Source organism: Nycticebus coucang, chromosome 18, assembly GCF_027406575.1.
Source record: "Nycticebus coucang isolate mNycCou1 chromosome 18, mNycCou1.pri, whole genome shotgun sequence".
Lineage (NCBI taxonomy): Eukaryota > Metazoa > Chordata > Mammalia > Primates > Lorisidae > Nycticebus > Nycticebus coucang.
The window spans coordinates 45,056,044-45,068,202 of NC_069797.1; positions in this window are offsets into that span (position 1 = coordinate 45,056,044).

Genomic DNA, 12,159 nt, shown 5'->3' on the forward strand with positions numbered 1-12,159 from the left:
CTAGGATTAAAGGTGACCCTTACGCTCAGTGTTTATTCCACTGAGCAAGGTGAGGTCATATGTCCCTTCCACACATGGAGGCAAAAAAGGGGGGAAAATATTTTCTCCCTCATAAATGTGAAGCTGTAATAAATCAGAATTTAGATCTTTGTTTATCTAAAAGAAAAAATAATGACTTTCATTATATTTCATCTCCCTCTTACTGAGTTCTCCAGTTCCCCAGACTGGAGCTTCCAGAAATCCATAGGTTTGCCTGATGACTCCACCTTCGAGTCTCTCCTGGGATCCCACCTTCCTCCCTAGGCTCTCTTTGGCTCCCCCAAGATTATTGGGGAAAGTGGAAAGAGACTGGGCTGACTGTGATACTGACAGTGTGAGACTCCTACAGCCTACTCTGCTCTTAGGGTTTGCCTCCTGGGCCCTACAGCTTCAGTCTTGGACCCAGGTGGCAGGTATCTTAGACTGCTATGATTGTCTCTCTCAGTTGTGAACCTGACTGTAATCCCGCCTCTTTATCCTGCAGCCTCTTTGCCTCTTACAGGAAGTTCAGTGGGCAAGGTCCTTTAAAGCAGGCCCATCTGTCCTAGTCATTTGGAACTGCACACTTTGGACCTTTGCAATAATGTAGTGATTCCTCAAACACAGTGATTTCTCTGTTGCCAAAGACTACTCAACCAGCCGCTGGACTAAAGTCTTTTCCTTCTCTTTTGGGCTTGAGCTAAGATTCCAATCCCTGTGTCCTCCCACCATGTGGGGCACACGTCCAGCTCTCTCAGCGAGTGGCCTTCTAGACCTCACTGGATCTAAGGCAGTGGTTCTCAACCTTCCTAATGCCGCGATGTATTTTCATTGTTACAGAGGGGTCGTGAGCCACAGGTTGAGAACCACTGATCTAAGGTGAAGGGAAAACACCCCACTTTCCCCCAGGAGGAGAATGGTACTCGCACTACCCCACAGCTATCACCAAAGAAATCTAATTTCCAGTGTCTGGTCTTTTCACTGTCAAACCCCTCTCCCAATGCCCACCTTTTTTCCCTTCTTCATATGTTTATCTTTTTTTTTTTTTTTTGTGGTTTTTGGCCGGGGCTGGGTTTGAACCCACCACCTCCGGCATATGGGACCGGTGCCCTACTCCTTGAGCCACAGGCGCCACCCTTTCATATGTTTATCTTAATTGACATATACTTTACATACAGTAAAATCCACCTTTTTAGTGTAGAGTTCTATGAGCGCTGACAAACGCATGTGGTAACATAAACCCCAGCACAGTCGAAACCAGAACAGTTTCATGCCTCCCCACAGTATTCCCTCCTCTCTCTTTGCAATCACCTTCTTTCCTCATACCCAGCTCCTGGCAATCACAGCTCTCCCATTTGTCCCTAAAGTTTAGCCTTTTCCAGAATGTCATATACATGGATTCATTCAACACATGGCCTTTGAGATTGGCTTCTTTCGCTTAACGTAATGCTTTTGAGATTCATCCATGTTGTCTTGAGGAATAGTAAGGGGCTCCTTTTTATTGCTGAGCTATATTCCGTTGTATGGATGTACCATGGCTTGTTTATCCATTCACTGATTGAAGCATTTTGGGGTTGTTTCGAGTTTGGGGCAATTAGGAATAAAGCCATGATAATATTCATGTATCAAGTTTTTATGTGAACGTCAGTTTTCATTTCACTTGGGTAAATACCCAGGAATGGAATTGTTGGATTGCTGGATAATATCATAAGCAACTGCCAAGTTGTTTTCCACAGCAGTTATACTACTTTGCATAGCACTGTCTGAAAGTTCCATTCACCCTATCTGTGTCAGCACTTGGTATTGTCAATTTTTTTCTTTCTAGCCATTCTAATATGCATAAGTGTATATCTTAAAGTTTTAATGTACACTTTCTTAATAACTAATGATGCTAAACATCTTTTCATGTTTTTGTTATTCTTTTTTTGTTTGTTTGTTTTAGAGATGGGGTCTTGCTCTGTTGCTCAGGCTGCAGTGCAGTGGCTGAATCATAGCTCACTGCAGCCTTGAACTCTTAGGCTCAAGCAATCCTCCTGCCTTAGCCTCCCAAGTAGTTAGGACTATAGGCATCCACAACTATGCCTAGCTAATTTTTTTCTTTTTTTGGTAGAGATGAGGTCTCACTGTATTGCCCAGGATGGTCTTGAAAATCTGGGCTCAAGTGATTCTCTTGCCACGGCCTCCCAAAGTGCTGGGATTACAGGTGTGAGACACTGTGCCTGGCTCATATACATTTTAGAATTAGTATATTGACTTCTACAAAAAACATCTATTGATTCATTGGGACTGCAATGAATCAGCATATTAGTTTTGGAACAATTGCCATTTTAACAGTACTGACTCTACCAACTCCTTAACCATCCAGTTATTTGGATCTTTTTTTTTATTTCATTAGTGTTCTGTAATTTTCAACATGCAGATCTTGTGCATCTTTCAACAGATTTATATCTAAACATTTCATGCCTTTAGGTGCTATTGCAAATAGTATATTAAAATATTTAGTTTCCACGGCAGTGCCTGTGGCTCAAAGGAGGTGGTGGGTTCAAACCCGTTCCCAGCCAAAAACTGAAAAAAAAAAAAAACAAAAAAAAATTTCGTTTTCAGCCAGGCACAGTGGCTCACACCTATAATCCTAGCACTTTGAGAGGCCAAGGTGGGTGGATTGCCTGAGCTTAAGCATTCAAGACCAGCCTGAGCAAGAGCAAGACCCCATCTCTAAAAGAAAATAGCTGGGTGTTGTGGCTGACACCTGCAGTCCCCGCTACTTGGGAGGCTGAGGCAAGAGGATCACCTGAGCCCAAGAGTTTGAGGTTGCTGTGAGCTATGAGGCCATAGCACTCTACCAAGGGCAACAAAGTGAGACTCTGTCTTAAAGAAAAACAATTTTGTTTTAGTTTCCAATTGTTCACTGCTAGTATATCAAATTTCAGTTGATCTGGTCTCTTCAAACCTTTCTAATCTGACTTATTGACCCTAGTAGCTTTTCTTGCATATTCTTGAAATTTTCTGTGTAGATAATTATGATTTTTAAAATACAGTTTTATTTCTTCTTTTACAATTCATATGCCTTTTATTTCTTTTTCCTTGCCCTATTACAGTAGCTACATCCTCTAATAAAATATTGGATAGAAGTGGTAAAAGCATACATTTTCACCTTATTTCTAATTTTGGAAATTAGGATTTCCTTGGAGCCTTCTCACTGAATTTGTAGTGATAGGAAAACACTCCTTGACTCTACCCAAAGGTAAAAATAAAACTATCTCACTTACTCACTGACAACTCTATCTAAAGAAATCTAATTTCAACTTCTGGACTTTACAATTTCAGCCTGGGTTATACCTTTGAAGTGGGCAAGAGTTAGAGGCCACAATACCAGTTTTGGGAAGTCTCCTTGTAAGTTTTGCATATGTGTTCGAGCACCTCGTTTGAAACAAGGGGAATACTGACTATTCATTTTCTTTTTATTTTCATTCTTTCCTTCTTTCTTTTTTTTTTTTTTTTTGAGATAGAGTCTCACTCAGTTGCTCTGGGGTTGAGTGCCATGATGTCATAGCTCATAGCAACCTCAAACTTTTGGGTTCAAGTGATCCTCTTATCTCAGCCTCCCGAGTAGCTGGGACTACAGGTGCCCCCCCAAATGCCGCATTCGTTTTTCTATTTTTAGTAGAGATAGAGTCTCACTCTTCCTCAGGCTGGTCTTGAACTCCTAAGCTCAGGTGATCCACCCACCTTAGCCTCCCAGAGTGCTAGGATTACAGGCATGAACCACTATCCCTGGTCTTACCACCTATTTTCTTTTCTCAGCATTTTGGGGCCTCAACCAAAATCAAGATATCTGTCTGTGGATGATCTGTCTATTTTACAAATAAGAAAAGTTAGGCTTTAAATAACTTGCCCAGGGAAGTTATAACTAGGAAGTAGCATGATTCAAACTCAACTTGGTCAGGACCAGAGAGGGTGTTCTTTCCACCAAATACTAGTGCAGCTAGAAACATTCAGGCAATATTTCTCATGCCCCAAACTCACATATAAAGCCAAAAGAACTAAAGTATTTCTAAACTTAATTTAGTCATTCTAGAAGACCATACTATGCTTAAAGGATAAAATAGTGTTGCATTTGTCCTCCAAATGGCCTTGCAATGATAATTATCCTACAGCCTGAAGCAGGTGCTGAGGTCAGAAGCTAAGAGTCTCTTAATTATTAACACCGGTCCCTTCAGGCTTTCCTTGAATAATCCAGATAGGAAATCAGGACTGACAATATGAACTTTGTTTTAATCAAGAAAGTTGACCAGATGTCTCTAGATCAAGGAATCCATGACAGTTTGCTTTCATAGTCACTATGGGAAACTCAGGGCCTACCTAGAGATGACTTTTTGCTGATGAGAGGGAGGCAGGCCCTACACAAACGTTTAGTATTGAAACTGATCTCATTAATATCACAAACTGAAAGAATATCACCCCTAATATTCATAGTCCTTAGGCAGATAAACAAAGCTTTTGTGTAAATTTTCAAAAGAATGGATTTTCCTGGAAGCTAAAACATTTAAACAAAAAAAAGGTGGGGGTGGGGGGCCCTCAGAAATTCCACTCCTGGATATGTAACCAAAAGAATTGAAAAGCAGATATTTAAACAAAAACTTGTACATGAATGTTCACAGCAGTACTCACTCTTGATAATAGTTGAAAGGTAAAAATAACCTAAGTGGCCTTCAATTGATAGATGGATAAATAAAATATGGTGTATCCAAATAATGGAATATTATTCAGCCATGAAAAGGAAGGAAGTTTGTATATGTGCTAAAACATGGATAAACCTTGGAAACATTATGGTACATGAAAGAACTGAGACACAAAAGGGCACATACTATATGATTCTATTTACATAAAACATCCAGAATAGGCCAAGCAACAGGAATCCAGTTAATGGTTACCAAGGGAAAAGTGAGAAGGGTATGGGGAGATACTGCATAATGAATATGGGGTTTCCTTTTAGGGTGATGAAAGTGTTCTGGAACAAGATAGTAGTGATAATTGTGCAACTCTGTGAATGTACAAAATGTAACTAAATTATACACTTTAAAATGGTAAATTTTATATCATGACTATTTTACTGTAATAATATAAAAGAGGGGTCTTGGGGCTGCGCTTATGGCTCAGTGAGTAGGGCACCAGCCCCATATACCGAGGGTGGCGGGTTTGAACCTGGCCCTAGCCAAACTGCAGCAACAAAGAAAAATAGCCAGGCGTTGTAGTGGGCACCTATAGTTCCAGCTACTCAGGAGGCTGAGGCAAGAGAATTGCCTAAGCCCAAGAGCTGGAGGTTGCTGTGAGCTGTGATGCCACGGCACTATACCAAGGGCAACAAAGTGAGACTCTGTCTCTAAAAAAAAAAAAGAAAAAAAGAGGCGTCTTTGCTATGGAGTCAGTATGTGGTTGTCTAGCCAGATCACTTCCTGATAAAACTTCCCCTGCCTATGTTAGCACTTTGTCATGTCCCACCTGGATTATCATCACAGGAGCCTCCTAACTGGTCCTCTGTCCCAGTTTTACCCACCTCCACCTTCCATGAACTTTCTGCATTCTTAATATGAACATGCTATTCCCTTAAAATCTTTCAATGGTCCCTAATCTCCTACTGCAGAAAGACCAAATTCCTTCTCCCAGTACCTCACAATGTGGCACCCAACTGCTTCTTTCCCCATGCATTCCTCATGGTGCACGTGCCCTGAGAGAGCAGGGACCGTACTGGGCTCAAAGATGGTTCTATCCCCAGCACATAGAATGGCCCCTGGTGCATAGTAGGTGCTTAGTGAACACCTGTGAGTGCATAAATCAGGCCTCAGGATACCCATCTAGCTCCAGATCTTGCTACTTCCCAATCACTCTGTATTTTAGCCATGCCAAAATACAAAGAACCAAGTTCTCCAATGAGTCAGGCCTAGCCATGCGTCTGAGCCTTGACGTACTGGTGTCTCCATTTGGAATGTTTTTGACCATCTGTAAATCTGGGCAAACTCTGATTCATCCTTCAAGACAGTTCAAGCAGGTTCTCTGTTGTGACTGTCAGTCACTCATCTCTGGTGTTCCCTAGCACCTTGCACAGCACTTTGTGGCAGCATCAACACATCCTGTCCCCGGATCACTGATTTATATCCTCGCGTCCTCTGCCAGACCAGCAGGACTGAGTAACTCATCATAATTCCTTCTGCCTCTCATCTTGTGCATGGCATATTACAGGTGATGTTCTGGGGATAAACAAAAAACTAAATAATTTTGTCTGGGTCAACTTGGAAATTTTTTTTTAATGCTCAGGAAATGATCTAAATTAAACTGAAAATGGAGGGTAGCTGTCACTGAATTTTTCAGAGTCATTCTATGTACTTGACTGTGGAAAAAGGCAAGAGGCAGAGGAGACAGAACTCAAAACAAGTGGAAAGAGAGGGAATTTACTGCAGGTGATGGACATGACCCCTTCGCAGAGCACCTCTCCTCCTGAAGGATCCTGCCAGGGATGTACCAAGCTGATCAGAAAGTAAGTGGTCGCCAGCGCTCAGCATGACACTTTGCTGCTCGGTACAAGTGTGATCTCCGAGCCCGGGTAATTGACCAGCCATGAGAGGAGATTCCCGCTTGCCTTTCCATCACTGTTTCCCTTTATCACTTTGTCCCCTTTTGCTCACTCGTGCCCGTAATTTATTCCATCTGGACTCCTCTCAATAATGTTCATCTTTTCAGCTTAATCAGAATGTTCTGTGCAGTCTGAGCCCTAATCCGAGACTCCTGCTCCATGCGCCCCACCTTTGCATTTTGCAGCTCCTCGTGTCTGCTGCTGGGTCTTCTTGGATAACACCACCCTCCCTTCCCCACTGTGCAGGGGGCTGGCCAGGCAGCAGGCCTGGCTGCAGAGTAGGACTCGAGAAGAGTGTCCCTCTCCTGCTCTTTCTCAGATTGAAGGCATTTGGAACCCTGGATTCCAAGGGTCAGTAGGGAAAGGAAACATCTAGGAACAAGTCCAAGAACAGAAGGGAAAAGAATTGGTATGTTTTTGTGCACCTTGCCAAGTGACCTCACTTAGTTCTCCCTCTCCAATGAGATGGTATTATCAGTTGACAGCGGAGGAAACTGAGATGAAGCAACTTCTCCAAGACCACTCAGATGGTCAATGTCAGAGCCAAGATCCAAACCCAGATCTGTCCACTCCAGCATCCGGCCATGGGAGGAGCTGCCTAGTGGGCTTTGCAGATGGAGAGGCAGGAGACACTTTGGGTGTCCAAAGGGGCAGGTGAATCCAGGTCTGATTAAAGCTAGTGTCCAAGGCCATGAGGGGTCTGATCTGATCTTGGGATTTCTTGGTGCTCTTCACATCAGGCTACTGCCATCAGGTCCAGATGACTCAGAGTTGGAGATGCCGCAAGAAGCTTCCAGAAAAAGAGGGGTTGCTGAGGAGTTGGCAAAGGCCAGGCCTGACAGGAATGGAGGTAGAGTGGGGCCAGGCTCCCATTCCTGGAAATGGAGGTCAGAATGAAGTCATTAGATAGGATACCCCAGTAGGGCTGGGGAAAGGCCTCAGGCTCCACGGAAGATAACTTCTCCAGGGATGGAGCGCCATGCCACCTCCCTCCCTTCACAAGGATGGCACTTGATGGCATCTGAGGCAAGATTCTGTTTTCCGTTTTTCAACTTACATTTGGTGCCTCTGCTTTGCTGGAGCTGTGAACACACACTCACCCTCACACACACCCTTTCCTTTTTTGTTTTGTTTTTTTTTTTAGAGACAGAGCCTCAAGCTTGTCACCCTGGGTAGAGTGCCAGGGCATCACAGCTCACAGCAACCTCCAACACTTGGGCTCAAGAGATTCTCCTGCCTCCACCTCCCAAGTGGCTGGGACTACAGGCGCCCACCACAACACCCAGCTATTTTTTGGTTGCAGCCGTCATTGTTGTTTGGCAGGCTGGGCTGGATTCGAACCCGCCAGCTCAGGTGTATGTGGCTGGCGCCTTAGGCGCCACAGGCACCGAGCCTTAATTTGAATTTTAGATAAAAAATACTTTTTTAGTGTTAGCATGCCACATGCAATCTTCGGGATACACTTGTGCTAAAAAATCATTCATGGTGGGCGGCACCCGTGGCTCAAGGAGTAGGGCGCTGGTCCCATATGCCGGAGGTGGTGGGTTCAAACCCACCCCCGGCCAAAAACCACAAAAAAAAAAAAAATCATTCATGGTTCATCTGAAATTTGAATTCAGTTATTCTGTATTTTACATAGTGCTCCTTAGAAAGAGTTCTACATACTTTTGCCTTTGTGAACCCCTCCCATTAAAAACAAATTATATTTACAACCATGTTGGTATAAAGATGAATTTAACTCAGTTTGGATTTATTATTATATATTAATTATTTCTTTTTTTTTTTTTAGAGACAGAGTCTCACTTTGTCACCCTCGGTAGAGTGCCATGACATCACAGGACTCACAGCAACTTCCAGCTCTTGGGCTTAGGTGATTCTCCTGCCTCAGCCTCCCGAGCAGCTGGGACTACAGGCGCCTGCCACAATGCCCGGCTATTTTTTTGTTGCAGTTTGGCCAGGGCTGGGTCTGAACCTGCCACCCTCAGCATATGGGGCCAGCGCCCTACTCACTGAGCCACAGGCGCCGCCCTATATTAATTATTTCTACTACAGTAGAACCTCCATAGTTGACCACCTCTTTACATTGACTGCCTCCTTAAGGTGGCCTAATTTTCATAGACCAGACCTGCACCACACGTCCATATCAGTACAGTAGGCCTAGTTTTCCTTATGTTAACCAGTTTGTTACAGTCCCTTGAGTGGTCAATTTACTGAGGATACATTGTATTATACTCATTTTCCTTCTGCTTAAAAATAAATTAAAATTAAAACATGATCAAGGCTCCCAAAAAGTATCATGGGTCCCAACTACTATGACTACCATACCCACTGTGCCTAATAGATAATTCAGCCCTGGAGCCAGCTTGTAAAGAGCTTTGAATGCCACAATTGGGCATGATTGCACTTTTTTTTTTCTTCTGTTTTTGAGACAGTCTCACTCTGGCACTCGAGGTAGAGACCTATGGTGTCATAGCTCACAACGAGAACTCAAGAGATCCTTTCGCCTCTGCCTCTCGAGTAGCTGGGACTACAGACACCCACCACAACACTCAGCTAATTTTTTTTTTCTGTGTTTTTAGTAGGCTAGGGGGAGAGGTTTCACTCTTGCTAGAGCTGGTCTCCAACTCCTACACTCAAGCAATCCACCCACCTCAGCCTTCTAGAATGCTAGGATTACAAGCATGAGTGACTGCATCCGGCCTATGACTGCACTTTCTACATCAACCACTGTTCAACTAAGAGTTGTGTGATCAGACTGTGCTTCAGAAAGATAGCCCTAGTTAAGAACATGGAGAAGAGGTTAAAGAGTAGAACATCTGGTCACTGTGATTGAGATGGAACCCAAGGGAGGTCTTAACAAGGGTAGCTAGCTAGTGAGCTTGTTAATTTGAGGATGTATACTCTATAATGCTCACAGGCTCTCCATAGGGCAAAGGTGTGGCCTGGAACACAGGTAGGGTGATGTAACAGACTTGCCTAAGTGGATCAGAGCCACTGCTGGGCTCACCCCCCTTTTAGGAGAGCAGACAGGGCGGTGCCTGTGGCTCAAGGAGTAGGGCGCCGGTCCCATATGCCGGAGCTGGTGGGTTCAAACCCAGCCCCGGCCAAAAAACCAAAAAAAAAATATATATATATATAGGAGAGCAGACAGGGTGCCATTGCACAGAAAACCAGGATCTAGGGCCCCATAAGGTGAAGCAGTGAGAGAAGCTCCAAGCCAAGGACCCATGCCTACTGCCTAGTTTTGTAAATAGTTTCTTGAACACGGTCATGCCTTTTTGGATCCGTACTATGTATGGCGACTTTCCTGCAGAACTGAGCAATTCCAACAGAGACCTAAAAAGTCTGACGTTGCAGCGTATGAGAAACTTAAAATCAAACTCTGCCTCTCAGTCTTCCCGGGCTGCATACAGCGTGATCTGTGTATCGTTTTCCCATGCACATCGATTAAAACGAAACCTCTACAAACTATATCCAAGCAGATGGAAAATGGCTTATCTGTTTGGGTTATTAGGGAAACCCAGTAAAAAACATGTCCTGATGTTGTACATGAATTCAAGTGAAAAACCAACTTCTCACAGACCAGGGTGTGTTCTTACTGGGGGCCGTGCAGGGTTAGGGAGGAGGGCAGAGAGAGATTTGGGGAGAAAGGTGTTGATGCTATTCACAAATTCCTGCTTGCCCTTTTGCAATTATTTAAATAATCTGTGGGGCTCCATGGTATTTTACCTGACCTAATTAAAAATCAGATTGCTATTTTAACTGAGAAAAATGGTACTTTCAACTGGTTTAGAAAGAAGAAAAGAATAAACATTATCAAGACCATCTCTTAGAAGATTAGGACCAAAAAACTCCAGGAGAAGCTTCAAAGCTGTTTTTGTTTTCCTTGGCTTTGAAATACATAGACAGTCCTGATAATTTTATCTTCCTCAAAATATAGCAAATAAAGTCTATTTACTACTCCCAGGCAATTCCGTACATAAATTAAAATAAAACACGCAAGCAACACAAAGCCCTTTAAACGAATCCTCCTGCGAGTCTCAAATCCTTCATTTCTCTTCCTGTGGTGAGGGCTTTCTGCCGCAGATCAATGCCATTTGAAAGTTTTGGAGGTGATTTTGTTTTTCATACCTTGCCATTTGATGAGTTTTCAGATGGCCATCTAAAGAACAGCTTACATGCTGTCTCTCACGGATCTCAGGAAGGCTTCAGATGAGCTGACATGTTGAAAGATGGTTAGCGGAGATATAAATATATTTTATCTAGTTTCTCTAAGTCAGCTTTTAAAGTTAGTTCAAACACGCTACTTAGTGAATTCATGAAAAATCTTTTTTAACCCCAAGAAAGATATTTTCACTTCTCGTCACCACATTTAGTAAGAGAGTTGCTTTAGGAAGCATCATCTTCCCCATTTCAAAAAGGCACAAACTGTGCCACAAAAAGCATGTGGCAAGATGGGCTGATTCCCCTTGATTGTATTTCTGAATGTGTTGGTTTTAAAAATGGAATAAGATATTCTAATATCTGTAATTATAATTTTTTTCAGGTAGCCACATAGAAAGTAGGTTGTTCTGCAGCCATAAAAAAATCTTCCAGTCCTGATAAAACATGCATTTTTAAATACTTTTTTATATGATTCATTTTTTTTTTTCTTTCAAGAGATCACCTATTAAGCACCCTCTATGGGCCAGATGCTGTGCTGAATTTAGGCATACAGAGATGAAAGATACAGTTCTCACCATTAAAATGCTCATAGTCCCACAGGAAAGAAGGACACAGAAAAAAAATTACAATACAACCTGCAGAGTAGGCCCCTAGACCAGTATTTTTCAACCTTCATTATCTCATGGCATACTTGAACCTATAAACTTCTACAGTACACTTAAATTATGTTGATCAAGGTCAGGCATGGTGGTTCACTCCTGTAATCCTATCAATCTGGGATTGGATCAAGGCAGGTGGATCGCCTGAGCTCAAGAGTCTGAGACTAGCCTGAGCAAGAGTAAGACCCCATCTCTAAAAAAGCCAGGAGTTGTGGTGGGTGCCTATAGTCCTAGCCACATGGGAGGCTGAGGCAAGAGGATCACTTGAGCTCAGGAGTTTGAGGTTGCTGTGAGCTATGAGCTCCGCACTCTACCTAGGGTGATAAAGTGAAACTCTGTCTCAAAAGGAAAAAAATGTTGATTAAAAAAAGAATATAGAAAGAGGGACGGAGGGCGGGGGATGGGGCCTTGGTGTGTGTCACACTTTATGGGGGCAAGACATGATTGCAAGAGGGACTTTACCTAACAACTGCAATCAGTGTAACCTGGCTTATTGTACCCTCAATGAATCCCCAACAATAAAAAAAAAAAAAAAAAAAGAATATACTTACTCTGCTTTGAACCTCTTTCAAAAATAATTTAATTAATGATCTTAACATTTTTTTGTAGCACATCTAAGATCCTCTCACAGCACACCAGTGTGCCATGGCACACCAATTCAAAATCAGTCATAGACCCTGTCCCTGA